General features: G+C 35.7%; 1 protein-coding gene and 1 non-coding gene across 2 annotated transcripts in view; both read left to right on the forward strand.

Moving 5' to 3' along the window:
* The window catches only part of LOC126011892 (tyrosine-protein phosphatase non-receptor type substrate 1-like), an 849,125-nt gene that overhangs the window by 79,005 nt on the left and 753,774 nt on the right, over nucleotides 1–16,346 (forward strand). The window lies entirely within an intron of this gene.
* Nucleotides 6,042–6,148, forward strand: LOC126013047 (U6 spliceosomal RNA). The gene has a single exon (XR_007497383.1). It is a non-coding gene; the product is annotated as a U6 spliceosomal RNA (small nuclear RNA).

A 16,346-nucleotide genomic window follows, 5' to 3' on the forward strand; every position in this document is an offset into this window, starting at 1 on the left:
AAGAAAGAAATCATAAATACAAAATTGATATTGTTTAAGTTTTGTGTGTTTCTAGCACATGAATGATGAAGGGGTGTGCTCTACTCTTTGAGAGAAAACTTGCTACATTTTATCAAAAGGAAAATTATTCTATGATCAATAACATAGCCCTAAATTCATTGATTTCGTTTCCTTTTCATTAGTGAAATGTGATGTTTTGGGAAGGGTGTGAAAAACAACTTCAATGATGGTCAAAAGATAAGCTAGATTTAAAGTCCGTTGGAGAGAGCAAGTGGTCCATGAAGGATTACTAGACATTTTAGTCAAGACTGAATTTGAACCAGGTTCCAAGGATGAAAGCTCACCACAGATTAATCTGTGGAGCTGTCAAGCTTGCTATGGCACTGGTTTATAGAAATCCTATTAACTGAGAGATTGAAGGCAAGGAGATAAGATAACAAGGTGTTGGGAATCAAGCTTCAGTAGTTTTAACAGAAAAGGTACTTGTGAACCATTCTATTGTACGCAGATAGGAATTTATCATCACTTATACACTAGACGCATGTGTATGAGTCTGTTACTATACACAATCAAATGTCCCTGTCACATACTGTTTATGTATTGCCTGGAGCATGGTATGTTCAACATTTTCAACATGGGGATATTTATCAGTCAATTTTTGATTCCTGAACTTCCAGAAAGACAATCGTGAATATTTTAAAATCACTCTTGTATCTAATGCCACTGAATCAGAAATATCATCCTCAACAACTTTAGGATATTCTATAATCATGGCTTTAATTTTATCACTTATTTTTCTTCTGGGTCTGAGAATATTTATTATGCATTTTATTTTCTGATGATCATTTCATCACAACCTACCAAACCATTTAAAATTCTAATCATAAACTTGGAGTTGACATCTGGTGTACATCTCAGTAGCAGATCAGGCTTGATCCCTGGCACTAATAAAAATACTAATCATCAAAACCTACAATAAGTCAAAATCCCTCTGAATTTAGTTTTGTAAACAAATTAATAAACAAAGAGAAGTTACCAACTTTCTTAGGCTAAGGATAGGCCATAATAGAAAGATTTCATTTAGTTTTCTTATCCAGAAATAAGTGGAGAGGGGCCTGTACTATGATTGAGGGCATTCTATTTTATTTGTACTTGTAATTAATTTCAGACTCAAAGATACTATAATTATTGGCAGTCTAGGAAAAATTAAATAAAATATTAAAGATCAGAAGTTAAATGTCAGAATTGGATTAATTTTAATTCTGTAACTATTAATTTAAGGAGGTGGTAGTAGAGAGATACTACAGTTGATGAGGTAATTGCCTTGCACAGGGCTGGTCCAGGTTTGAATGGAGCACATTATATACTCCCCCTCCCCCAAGCACCATCAAGAGTTCCTGAGTGGTATATACTGAGGCAGAAGTAAGTCTTCAGCACTACCGGGTACAGTATAAACACCATCCCCCAAATTGGAATTAAGAGGTTGAACATCAGAGAAGACTAATGCTAAGAAAATAAGTACATTTCTCTGAATTTTTATCCTTTTATTAACATTTGGTAAGACCAGATATCTGGGCTCCACAAAGCTTTAATCTATAGCTATGTAAATTTCTATGACCTATGGACAGTTTCTTAATGTAAGCCTGTTAGACTTCTAGCAAGAATATCTCACCAAATACAAGATCTGTCTAATCATTTCTTTTATATGTGGTTCTGTTGTAGAGAGCCTGTAAAATAACAGGTATGAATGTGCTTCTCCTTCTAGAGGGCACTAAATATGATAGATCACGGTAAATAACCATTAAAACAAGGTTGAAAGTTATTGAAAAATAACTGAAAAGTAGTAGACTTTGAAATTTCATTTAATTTCAAAACTAATAGGATTAATGAAGATAGTTTGCTTCTAATTTTGAGACAAATCTTTCTTTTGTGATATATATTAAACTTTGTGGCAATACAACTATTCTTCCTTGTAAATATAAAATACTTAGAGATAAATCACGTGGTTTAAGAATTTTATGATTGTGGAAAATGCTGATTTTGTAAGTCTGTAGTAAAATTATTCTTAACATATCAACAAGATTAAAACATCTAGAAGACAATCACAGTGACAACATTAAAATATAATCTAAAATTTTACTGTTACTTATATGCAATGATAGAATCCTTTTTGACTGTTGTTATTACAGTTTGTAGAGATGGTGTTTGTGTCACACCTAGAAGTGCTTGGGAGATTACATGGTACTGGAAATGGAACCAGGGTTGGCTGCTTCTAAGGTTGCTTGCCTTCCCCCTAAGCTTTCTCTCTGGTGCCTTATGTGTCTTGTTGCTGACATTTTTGGGGGGGGGCACACCCGTTTGATGCTCAGGGGTTACTCCTGGCTAAGCACTCAGAAATTGCCCCTGGCTTGGGGGGACCATATGGATCGCTGTGGGGGGATCCAACCACGGTTTTTCCTTGGCTAGCGCTTGCAAGGAAGACACCTTACCTCTAGCGCCACCTCACCAGCCCCATTGCTGACATTTTTTTTCTAAAGTTTTAATAGTCAGCTATAGAGAAATTTGGATACACTGTAATGAAAAACATACTTATCCTGAAGAATTTATTTGTTGCAAGTGATAGAGAATAATTCTAAAAATGCTAACTACTTACATTTCAAAATAGTACACTGGTTATATATATATTCTCTCCCCTCTTTGAAGCGGTATACATGTATGGGTATATGTGTGTATGGGGATGTCTTTATTAGCACAGAAAGAGCAAAGTCTATTAAGACTAAAAAATACAATTAAGTCAGGCACAACTTAGATATGCTGCTTTAAATCCTTTTGAAAGGGCCTGCAAGGAATAGGTTCTAAAATATTAACACATATCTGCCTTTACATATATTTAAGTCCATTGTTTTCTAAGTGGAGAGATCATCCTTTTTTTAGTCAATACATCCACCATACTCAGGTGCTTTCTGCCCTTGAATGCTAAACCCAGAGTGTGACCATGAACCTGATCTGTCAGATGAAACACTCAGCAATCCTGTCCTCACAGTATAGAGCACACATTGCTTTTCATCTCATGCAACTCAGCTATCACTCGAGCTTTTTCTGAGCAAGGAATGGGGTCTTTTATGTTTACAAGAAGGTTACTCTTTCTTGGATCCCTGACTTTCTTTAACAACATACTTTGAAGAAGAATATTTCAAATTTTAATAGCAAAGATTTTCAATGGGGGGAGGGGTTCTATACTTGCTACCACAAAGGACATTTAGATACTATGTTTTTTTTTTATTTTGGGGGGGCTTCACCCAAGAGTGTCTCCACCTGGCATTGTACTCTGGAATCACTCCTGGTAAGGTTAAAGGACCCCTATGTAGATCTGGGGTTTGAACTTTAGTTCTCTCTCCCATCAGTTCTCTTTCCCACTGTATTCTTGCTCTGGCCCCTTAGTTATTACCTTTGATTATTTCCTGGAATTAATTTTCCAGAATTATGAATTAGGTTGTTATTTACATAATCATATTTTTGACAGCGAGGCATAAATATTACTCAAATTGTTCAATTAAAAATCTGAATAAATGATAACAAATTATTGATATATTTTTTGGATCATACAAGTGGTGGTACTCAGTGTCTATTCCAAACTCAGTGCTCAAGTGGTGCTTGGGAAATGATGCAGTATGGGAGATTAAACTCTGGGAGATTAAACAGGACCACATCAAACTAAAATGTGTCTGTATGGGAAAAGGAACATGGGCCTAAACTAGAAGTCAATTAATTAAATGAAGAAAATGTTTGCACTCAACACATCAGATAAAGATTTTGTATCTGGGCCAGAGAGATAGCACAACGGTAGGGTGTTTGCCTTGCATACAGACATCTCAGGAGGGACACGGGTTTTATTCCAGGCATCCCATATGTCCCCCAAGCCTGCCAAGAGTGATTTCTGAGTGCAGAGCCAGAAGTAGCTAATGAGCACAACAGATGTGATCCAACTCCCTGCCCAAAAAAAGTTTTGATATCAATGATATACAAAGTACTCACAAAGATTACCTCCACAAAACCTAAAAACACCATCAAAATGGAGAGAGGAAATAGACACTTCTCTGAGGAAGTCAATAGGCACATGAGAAATCCATATCAGGATATCAATGCAATATTATTTTACACCAGTAAAGATGGCATATATCAAAAATACTTGGAAAAACTTTGTTGGTAGGGATGTGGTGGAACTCTCACCCACTACTTAAGAGGATATTCCTGTATCTAACTTCCATGAAAAACAGTTTGGAGAGTTTTTAGTAAACTCAAAATTGAGCTGCCATACAACCCAGCAATCTGTTTTTTGGTATCTATCTCCAAGACAGAAAAATATTCGTCCAAAAGGATATATAAACACCACTTTTTATTGCAGCACCAAGAACAATAGACTTGGAATTAACTAGATGTCCAACAACAGATGAGTAGATCATGAAGATATGGTATATATACATATATATACATATACATACATATTTAATGGAATACTATATAGCTGTAAGGAATGGTGCAATCATATAATTTGCAATAACATGGATGGAACTATAAATATTATACTAAATAAAATAAGCCAAAAGAAGGATAAATACATAATGATACAACTTATATGCACAATTTAGAAAAACTACCTAAAGAAATGCAATATTTTAAATAGAAATTTCTCAAACATACTTGGCCCAGATTTGGAAGGAAGCTGAGTGGAGGAGCAGAAATACAAATATAAAAGGCTGGGGGAGGAGAAACACTAAAGAAAGGATGGGGTCAGGGGCCAAGTGGTCTTATGTGCATTGGTGAAGATAAAAAAAGACATAACTAAATATACAAGTCAAAGTCAACAACAGTAGAATCAAGCGACCCAATTTATAACAATCTAAACTTTAAATATGCCTGTTATCCTGGCAGATTGTGGGGGCAAAGGGTGGTGGCATAGGATATACACTAGGAACATGGTGGAGAGAGGTTGAGACGAGTGGTGTGATTGCCCCTGATTCATTGTATGTTTGAAACCCATCTATGAAGAACTTTGTAAATAACAATGGATTTAGTAAATTAAAATAAATTAAGCTCATAGCATTAAAAATATTCATGCATATGAAAAAGAAATGCACAATTAATAATTCTGAATTTAGGGGCCATAGTGATAGTACAACAGTAGGGTATTTGCCTTGCATGCTGTTAACACAGGACAGACCTGGTTTCGATCTCAGCTGTTCCATATGGTCCCAAGCCAGGATCGATTTCTGAGCGCATTGCCAGGAGTAAGACCTGAGCATCAATGGGTGTGACCCAAAACCCAAAAGCAAACAAAAACCAGAATTCTGAATTTAAACGTACTTATTACGCGGCAGACTGAGGTGATGGGTAGACTCTGGGAACATTGGTGGCAGGAGGTCGACACTGATAGTGGTTTTGGTACTGAAACATTGAACATCTAAAACCCTACTATGAATAAGTATGCAAATTACAATGATTTAAATTTACAAAATTACAAATTAAAAATTTATTCCTATTCATGATTCTGGAAAGATTTCAGCAATGTGATTCACTGAACAGCTCAGCAAATACCTGTAGCCCATATGTCTTCTATTTTTCTTCACACTTAAGACACTTCTCCAAAGGCCAATAAACAATCGTGTACCTCTCTGAAGAATCGTATATGTATATGTATATATATATATATATGAATGACTCAAATATTATTACTGAATATTAAATGCCAGCTGCACACAGCTTACAACTAGCAGTAACTCTTTGCCCTTGAGAATTTATGTTTCCAAAAAGTTATAATGCTAATAAAGCAAGAGAAAAATTCAGGTGCCATATTACTTAATTCTCTTGGTCATTTACTGAAATATACATGAAATACTTATGATGGCAGAAACGAGGCTAGGCTAGTTTGGAAAGAAAATGTAGGAGAAAACATTTTAGCAGTTTAAAAAAGATGAGGAGAACAATTTTGTTTTAATTTTTACTTCATGGGCTTATCAGTTGGAAATAAGAATGTGAAATGTTTGCTCACTTAGGCAGCACATATACTAAAATTAGAACAATACAGAGAAGATTAGCATGGCCCCTGCGCAAGGATGACACGCAAATTCATGAAGCATTCCATATTTAAAAAAAAGAATGTAAAATGTAGAACTAGAAAGAGGGTACACTGGGTAAGTCACATATTCAACCTCCAGTTGAGAATTTCCAGAAGCAATTCTTGAGCACACATATAGGAGTGAGTTCTGAAACATGTAGGTATGATCCAGATAGATAGATATAGATAGAAAGATAGATAATAGATAGGTGGATCGATAAATAGATCAATAGATAGATCAATCGATAGAGATGAGATAGAGAGCTAGATAGATAATGGATGAATAGATAGATAATGGATGAATAGATGATAGAGATAGATAATATAGATAGGTAGAAAAAAAAAGAAAAAAGAAAGAAGGAAGGAAGGATAGAAGGAAGGAAGGAAGGAAGGAAGGAAGGAAGGAAGGAAGGAAGGAAGGAAGAAGGGAAGGAAGGAGGGAAGGAAGGAGGGAAGGAAGGAAGGAAGGAAAAGAAAGAGAAATTTAGAAAGATAGGCAAAGCAAGGTCAACATGTATAATATAAATAGCTTGCATTTATACATCTTTGTTGGTGTGGAACCATTTTCTTTGCATTCATTTGATTCTCCTCTTAGTGGATGGAATATTTTATTACTATCCTTACATTTAAGTGAAGACAAAATTCATTTAGAAGACAAAGGTATTCAGAAAATACAAATCCTCTATATGGTTTTCTCATCTCATCTATATCCAAAGAGTTGGTAACAGGCATTATATTTGGATGTGTTTTACTTAGTTAATTAATTTATTTGAAAACCAAAAATACAGTGTTGTCCATAATACATTTGGTTTGCTCTTTACAATGGCAAAGTTGTTCATTATTAAATTTCAGTTATACAACTCCCATAACCACTGCACATTTCCTGCCACCATTGACCCTCATATCTTTCACACCCTGCCACCGACCTATTTCTGGGGCATACATTTTTTCTCTTTATTTCTTTTTCTCTCTCATCCATTTTTTCCTTTTAGACACTGTGGTTGTAATATTGTTGCTGCAGAAGTATGCTTATCATTTATCTTCTTTCAGCACCCAGTTCTTGACCAGAGTGATATATTTTCAACTATTATTGTCATAGTGGTCGCTTCCTGCCCTAACTGCACTCACCCTCTATTTGTGTCAAGATTCTTACCATGTTCTAGTCCTCTTGGCCTTTGTCTCTATTGTTTATGGATACTATAATCATACTATATCATTATTTTATTTACTTTTTTATTTTATTTTATTATTTTATTTATTTTATTTTATTATTTTATTTATTAAGGGTGATCATTCTCTGCTCTCCATCTCATTTTGACTCATTTTGCTCAACATGTTATATACTTGGATATTTTCTTTTTCCATATAGTGGGGTTATGGGAATGAGTAGGGTATTTAGTTATTGATTAATTTACTTATGATGGCTTTTAAAATGCAATTCTTAAATTTTTTATCACAACAATAAAGGAAGGAATATTTATTTCCAGTGATAGATGTGGAAAATGCTATTAAATTCCATGCTATATGGACCACTTGAGTATAGTGACTAATCACACAGTGGTCCATGAGACATGGACTTTAATAGCACATGTCATAACAAAGGTAAATATTTCTGTAGAGTGAATGTCCAATGTCACTCATATTCTAGAATCTTCAACTTGCTATTTTTTCTAGTGTCCATCTACTTGGCTGCTAAGAATTCTATAGCCATTTCTGAAAGTCAGAAGTTCCTGGAATATACAGGAGTCTGCTAATTTTAACCCAAACATCAAAGAAAAAGGTACAATTATTCTCCATAATCATTGAGACAAAAATGTTACTTGATATTGAACTTTGGATGAAATTGCTTCTATCACCCTTTTACACTGTCCTTTAATTGGTGCCTCATCCTTTTAAAAGTTACCCTCTATTGGAAGAATATTAGAAAGCCATTAACAAACGAAGCTTCATGTCAGTATTTGCTACTGAGGTATGCAAAGACAAAAAAAGCTATCTAATTTACTTTGTAGTAGTGCATCAACTAGGTTTTTCTAGAAAGGTCAAAAGAATAAGATCTAAAAAATCTATATCTATATCTAGATATAAATTTTCTATATGCCTATACATGTGAAATGGATATAAATATATGTAAGTGTATATATTCATATGTATGTACATAGATATGCATACATATACATGCACATACACACAGTGATAAGATCAGTAAGATTTAAAGAATTGTTTCACCACTATAACAATGATAATTGGAAATAAACATGGGACAAAAATTGGGTTATCTGAAGATAAAGGCTTGCACAATACCCCATTCAGTAACAATATTAAAAACCACTGTACCTAAAAAGATAAAAATATGATAAGAGAGAAGAAAAAATGTTTTCCACAGAGGCTGATGTAGTGGGAGGCAAACTGAAGAAACTGGTGATGAGGAATGTACACTGGTGAAGGTGTTGTTATTGTACATTTTTTGTTTTATTTTTTTGGCCACACCCATTTGATGCTCTGAGTTACTCCTGGCTAAGCGCTCAGAAATCACCCCTGGCTTGGGGGGACAATATGGGATGCCAGGGGATCAAACCACGGTCCTTTCTTGGCTAGCACTTGCAAGGCAGACACCTTACCTCTAGTGCCACCTCACCGGCCCTGTTATTGTATTGTACATTTTATGAATAAAATTAAATCATCATCAATTTTGTAATTCTGTATCTCAGGATAATTCAACTAAAATTGAACAATTAAAATAAGTAATTAAAATTTAAAAAGTATCAGTTCACATAATGTTGGGGCTGGCAAGTCTTAGAAATAGTCTAGCAGACAGAAAAATAAGTCAAGAGTTTATATTGTAGTCTTGTACCAGTAATCTGTAGGGCAGAACAATGGACTAAAAATTTAGGCAGGAATTCTATTTTAGGGGAGGAGTTAGGGGCCTTGGGCGGCACCCAGTGGGACTCAAATTAAATTCAGGTTTTGTGCTTGCCAGGTAACTACTGAGGTGATCAGAGAATAGGTGGTCCTAAGATCCTTTCAAAATTGGCCTCATGTGAGGCTTGTACCTTAACCCCTATACATCTCTCTGGTTTTTGTTTTTGTTTTTTAAACAAAATTTCTATATTAAGTCTCAAGGGAACATCTCTCCTTTTCCAAAAAAAAACCCTTAGGTAGAATCTTAAGACTTTTACCTGATTGATAAAGTCCATATGCTTCTCTTTAAATCAGACTTCAAGATGTTCAATTATATCTAAAACATACCAATTTGCTCAACATATAGATTAATTGTTTGACCCAAGAACTGGCCATTGTAGCCTAGTCAAATTGACATCAAAATCAACTAGTAGTAGAGAGAAGGAAATTGAGGGATTTGAAAATAGTGGAACAATATCTTTTAAGCCAGAGGATATCACTCATAAGAGCTCTATCTACAAAACCCAGAGATGTGTTCCATGAATTAAATGTCTCTGAGCATGGCAATTCTGTGACGTAAGATAATTGGAGTGAAAAGCAGTCCCTCAGAGTTAAAGTAGATACAAGCACAAGTCAAAGACCCTAAATAAGAAATGTTCTTTTGAAAACTAGAAAACCAGCATTTTCATGTAACTTTAATGCATAAAAACTGCTACTTGCCCTTTCAATCCCAATGATCACTTATACAGTCATGTGAACCACTAAGAGATGAATTCCTTAGAAACCAAAACACAAACAGATTCATGAGCTGAATATACTTTGTGATCTTTATCCTCAACAATAGCAGAGTGCAGGATACAATAGATCCATATTAAAATAAAAGTCAATGATGTAAAGTTTTTAATGTAGTATCGATTCATTTATAAATATGTATTGAATATACATAATAGGTTGTCAATGGATTTTATTAGTTATAATAATTATGCATGCTGGAATATACATCTATACTTCACACACATATATATATATATAACATAGACATATAAAATCTGTATGCATATGAATCTATTTTGTCTGTGGATACAAGAAAGAAACAAATAAGGGGTGTCATGCAGGAATGTGGCCACACTTGATGCTTTCCATGTTATTCTGTCTTTTGTAGCCCTGTTCATAGTGTTTAAAATCTTTCTATTGATCACAGTCAGATTCTGTGTGTGTTCTTTATCCAAATTCTGAGGTGACAGTCAATCCCTGAAAATTCCTTTGCTAGAAAACATCCAGACATTAATCTTACTGTTACTAACTCCAAATTTATTTAGAATTTAAAATAAAAAAGACATCATCAGACAAGAGGACCCAAATAACAGAAAATAATTGGAATCTCAGAATGGAACTATTCTCAAGAGCAATTCCTAGAGCACACCACAGCTTTCCCATATCATAAGGTGTATCCCTTGAAAAAATTATAAAAATATCTTATTGCTCATTAAATATTTTAACACTACATTTGGCTTTTCTAGTTTATAATTTGTTTCCCCCAAACCTCCCCAATTTCCAGGCTCCTTCCTGACCATGTGTAATCAAAAAGAAATGATGTCAGCTTATTTCTCTGATTAAGAAAGCCCAAAGCACCTCACACAAAGAAGAAGACCCGTGTAGCTGAGGAGCTAATGAGTCTGGCAGTTTTTAAGCTCATTCCCAATAAAAATGGGTCCCACAAATCACTATAAAAGATGTGTTTTGTACCTCAAGAGCCATAATTGTCACACATTTACAATTCATAAGCAGTGCCGGCAGGGTGCTTAGTCTAGTTAATTCTCTATAGAATCATGGATATTGATGCCAAGGAGAAGGGGCACAACAAAATCATCTGTCACTTGAAATACTCATCTGGGAAGTCTCCACAATAATAAAATCCTGAAATGTAGCCAGAGAATGCTTCACCATGCTCTTCCTTTTAACATGTAAGCAGTGACATGGATAGATGTGTGCGAGATTCCTGAACCCAGCTGCAGTGTGATGCTGACTCTGAGTATAGTCAGGATTGAAGATGCAGCTGAGTTGTAAACGTCTTCATGTCCCAAGTCTTTCCTGGCCCTAAATGAATGGTGTTAGGAGACTCAAATCTTGTGAGAACACCACTTGTGCTCTTTTGGCTAAAGCATCATAATATACGTTACAACCATGGAATTTAGATTCCATAATGACTCTTAATGAACTTATTTAATACACATGCAGTTCCTTCTGCAAGCATAAACACTGTGTAAGCCTTTATCATCAAAATCATCTCCATATATACAAGTAATATTTTAAATTATGTACTTCATTTGTGAAGTCTAAAGCTGGGGTTATCCCTGAGGTTCTATGGATTACAAGTCTTTTTATTTCCTCTGAATGTTTATTTTTTCCTCATTGGTTTTTACCTGGCTTCAAATATCCATTGTCTATTCTTCTCTTTTCATTTTTTCCTGGACCACACTTAGTGATGTTCAGAAATTACTACTGGCTCTTTTCTCAGGAATTACTCCTGAGGTCTCAGTGGAACATATGGGAAGCAGGGGATCGAACCTATTTCCTCACCATGAAAGGCAAGCACCCTACTAACTATACTGTCTCTCTAGCCTTTCCTTTCCTTTCCTTTCCTTTCCTTTCCTTTCCTTTCCTTTCCTTTCCTTTCCTTTCCTTTCCTTTCCTTTCCTTTCCTTTCCTTTCCTTTCCTTTCCTTTCCTTTCCTTTCCTTTCCTTTCCTTTCCTTTCCTTTCCTTTCCTTTCCTTTCCTTCTTTCCTTTCCTTTCCTTTCCTTTCCTTTCCTTTCCTTTCCTTTCCTTTCCTTTCCTTTCCTTTCCTTTCCTTTCCTTTCCTTTCCTTTCCTTTCCTTTCCTTTCCTTTCCTTTCTTTCTTTTCCTTTCCTTTCCTTCCATTCTCCCTTCCCTTCTCCCTTTCTTCTTCCTTCCCTTCCCTTCTCCCTTCCCTTCCCTTCTCCCTTCCCTTCCCTTCCCTTCCCTCCCCTCCCCTTCCCATCTCCCTTTCCTTACCTTCTCTCTTCCCTTCTCCCTTCCCTTCCCTTTCATTTTCCCTTCCCTTTCCTTCCCTTCTCCCTTCCCTTCCCTTCCCTTTCCCTTCCTTTTCCTCCCCTTTCCTTGTCCCTTCCCTTCCCTTGTCCCTTCCCTTCCCTTTTCCCTTCCTTTCCCTTTTCCCTTCCCTTCCCTTTTCCCTTCCCTTCCCTTCCCTTCCTCTCTCTTCCTTTCCCTTCCCTTCCTCTCCCTTCCCTTCTCTTTTCCCTTCCCTTTTCCCTTCCCTTCCCTTCCCTTCCCTTGTCCCTTCCCTTCCCTTGTCCCCTCCCTTCCCTTCCTTTTCCCTTCCTTTCCCTTTTCCCTTCCCTTCTCCCTTCCCTTCCCTTGTCCCCTCCCTTCCCTTGTCCCTTCCCTTCCCTTTCCTTTTTTCTTCCCTTCCCTTCCCTTCTTCCTTCCCTTCCCTTCTCTCTTCCCTTCCACTTCCCTTCCCTTCCCTTTTTTCTTCCCTTCCCTTCCCTTCTCCCTTCCCTTCTCTTTTCCCTTCCCTTTCTTTCTCCCTTCCCTTCCCTCCTCTTCCCTTTATTTCTCCCTTCCCTCCTCTTCCCTTTCTTTCTCCCTTCCCTTCCCTTCCCTTCCCTACTCTTCCCTTCCCTTCCCTTCCCTACTCTTCCCTTCCCTTCCCTTCCCTTCCCTTCCCTACTCTTCCCTTCCCTTCCCTTCCCTACTCTTCTCTTCCCTTCCCTACTCTTCCCTTCCCTTCCCTTCCCTTCCCTTCCCTTCCCTTCCCTTCCCTTCCTTTCCTCTCCCTTCTCTTCTCTACCCTTTCCTTCCCTTTCCTTTTGCCTTGCCTTCTTTTCTATTCTTCTCTTTCTTTTCTTTTCTCTTTTTTATTTTCTTTATTTTCTTCCCTTTTCTCTTGAACTACTTAGAAATTAGAGAAGGGGCAGGGGCGGTGATGCAAGCCATAGGGCGTTTGCCTTGCACGCACTAACCTAGGAGTGACCAAGGTTCTATCCCCTGGCGTCCCATATGATCCCCCAAGTCAAGAGCAATTTCTGAGCACATAGCCAAGAGTAAGCACTAAGCGTCATCGAACATGCTTCCACTCCCCCCCAAAACGGGCAAAAATAAAAAAAGAGAGAAATTAGAGAAAACAGATCATCAAATCTCACCCAGCTACCATCAGAGGTAATCACAATGATCAGAGGCGAGGGAGATGATTTAGGCTATTCCTGAGCACTCTTGAATATGTGTTTTCTCTTGTCCCTCATGCATTTTGACATAAAATTTGAGTAAATTAATTTTTTTAAGTAACTGAATCAGATAGTAGCAATGGTCTTGTTTTGTTGCTCCCTTCCCACACCACCTGAGTATCCTCCATCAGTCCTCCATCTCCCTCTGTCATTTCACTCCCCTCTGCCAATTCCTCCTTTACTCCATGTCAATCATCTCAGTTTGTGATTAAAAATAATGATTTCTAGCCTCCTCGGTATTCAATTTTAGCCATATATGCTTCTTAAGTTTAAGAAGCAAACTCCAAATGCATTTATATTCCATATTATAATAAATATGAATATCAAAAGATTCTCGCAGAGTTGTGTGACTGCAGGCATTTGGAAAAAGCCAGAGGAAACTCAATTGTAAAAGAGGAAATTTACTGAGAGTATCGTTGGACTCTTGATAGAGAAAGAGAAGAGAGTCAAAAGGAACAACTCTATGGCAATAGTTTTTCCTAAAATGTATATCTCAGGCTTATGTAGTTGTAATGCTTGTTGCTATCACCAGTGATTCCTTTCTATTAGTTTTTGTAGATTATTTATTTACTTTGGCTTTTTTTTGTGGGGGAGAAACTCCACATCTGACTTGGACAGTGTTTATTACAGGTTCTGTACTCAATGTCTACTCCTTTCTGTGTTCCAAGGGATAAAATCTGGTTTGCCATGTTCAAGATAAATACCTCTTCACTGTACTATCTCTCTGTTCTCTGATTATAAATTTAATGACATTATGAATCTGAATTTATTTTGTTTTGTTTCATTTTCATCATTTTGCTACCTCCAGTTGTATGTAGGGCTAACTTCTGGCTCTTTGCTCAGTGATCTCTTATGGTGGGATTCAGGGGAATCCATTTTGAAGTCAGAATTCACATTCAGGTCTGCTGCATGATGTAAGACACATGCCAAATTATTGTAATAGATCTCTGGCATGTGCATTAATTCTTATATAATGAGGAACATACTGAGGCAAAATTAGTTAATAATAATTAACATATACTTAATTGTCCCATGTTACCATACCATATCCACCACTAAAGTGACCAACCCAGCTATAAATCTCTAAAATATAGAGCCTCTATGAGAGTATCTGTAAACATAATTTTCTTTGTTGTTTCCATTATTTATTTATTTTTGTTTATTGTCATTACATTAATTTATTTATATGATAAATATATAAATATTAAGAATAAATACATAAATGTATTATTAAATTTATCTTCTTTAAATCACCATTTTTATAGTTATTATAGTTGAAATGCATACATATAATTTTCCAGCACTGATCTCACTAATAGTGTAAACTTCTCTCTATCAATGTTCCCAGGTTCCTTCCCATACCCCACCCTTCACAGCAGGTCATATTGACAGGCATCCGTTATTCCTTATCCCTACTAATGTTTCTGAGTTTCTTAGACCACTGTCCCTCATTGCTCTGATCTTTCTCCTCTCCATCTTATTTCATTCCTTCTCCTGCTATATTCTTAGGTCAATGGCTGGACAACTGGACAATTCATTTAGGATGAGTCACTATTGTTACCATATTACATGGATAGCACTTTTTGAAGTTCACATGTGGCTCTCAAAATAATTTTTTCACCTAGTACTATTCTTTTAGGAGCTATTCATTTACAAATATTCAATCCTAATATAATGGATTTTCAGAATTTACATTTGTTTATACTTACAACCTGCTTATTTTGAATGAGTAATTTTTACCTTCAATAACCTTATTTATATAAAATGGGAATAAAATCCACACCAGTTCAACAGATATAGAAAGGAAAAGTATCTACTGAAATATTTTTGAAAGAGTTTGGGCACAGCTGATAAGGAAACTTCCTTCAACTCTGTGTTCAGCTTAGCATCCTTTGTGAGCAGTATTCTCCATACTCTAAGTTTACATGCATCTGCAGGGCCTTTCCATATGCTACAAAAGATTCATTTTCCAGATACTCACCCAGAAATCTCACTCCTTTTCTGGTTCTGAATCAATGTAGGCTGATGAGAGGGGTTCTATCTGATCTTCAGAAAATGACAGTCTTCTGGCTGCCTTTCTTTTTTTCATTTTGGCTTAGTTGATTATTTGGATTAGTTGATTATAGCTATGCATTTATCATGATTATTACCACTCATATATACAGTGAGGTTGCAAGACTTTAAAAATGTGTTCAAATACAAAACAGAATTTATATTTTTTAAAATAAGTAAAGAACAGAATTTTTATATTTTTAAATAAATTTGGCCATTGGAGTATCTTTAATGTCTTGATCAGAGGTTGGCACACTGCAAAGCTTAATAAATATTTCATTCTTGAATTGAGGATTGACTCACTGTTATTAAACAGATTTATCTAGAAAAGGTCTGTACTTTTAAAATAAATTGCTTTTTTAAGCATATCTCTGTTACACAAATGCATGTTGCTTTAAATCACAAAGAAAAAATTCAAACAATCCCAAATTGGAGAGATCATAAAGGCATATTGTCTAAACATAATGCAATCAAATTTAAAATAAACAGTATATAATCTCAAACATCACACTGAAAATAAATTTATCTACTTTAGAAACCTATTTAAATATCTTTGATTATAATGAAGAAAATATCAATATCTTGGAAAACTTACAGATAAAATAGTATGTATATAAGGTGGAATGAGAGAGTACAAACAAGTAAATGTTTAATCCTAAAATAAATACCCTAAGAAAATTTTAAATATCAAAAATAAAGGCTAGAAAGGTAACATATCAGGTAAGTTTATTTTCTTCCATGTAGCAGACCTGGATATAATTTTCTGTAATATGTATGGACAACAGAGCATTACATGGAGTGATCACTGAGTATATAGCCAGGAGAAATTCATGAGCACCAATGGGTGTGATGAAAATTACAATCTCAAAAAATAAATAAAGGAAAAATAAAGCCTATGAATCAAGAGATAAAAAATAAGACCATGATATAAGTCCAAAACTTTAAAACTGAAATAAAGGAATCAGTATAGATAAAAGCACAGCTAATTGAAATGTATATTAAAGGATATATAAA

This window comes from Suncus etruscus, chromosome 6, assembly GCF_024139225.1.
Source record: "Suncus etruscus isolate mSunEtr1 chromosome 6, mSunEtr1.pri.cur, whole genome shotgun sequence".
NCBI lineage: Eukaryota > Metazoa > Chordata > Mammalia > Eulipotyphla > Soricidae > Suncus > Suncus etruscus.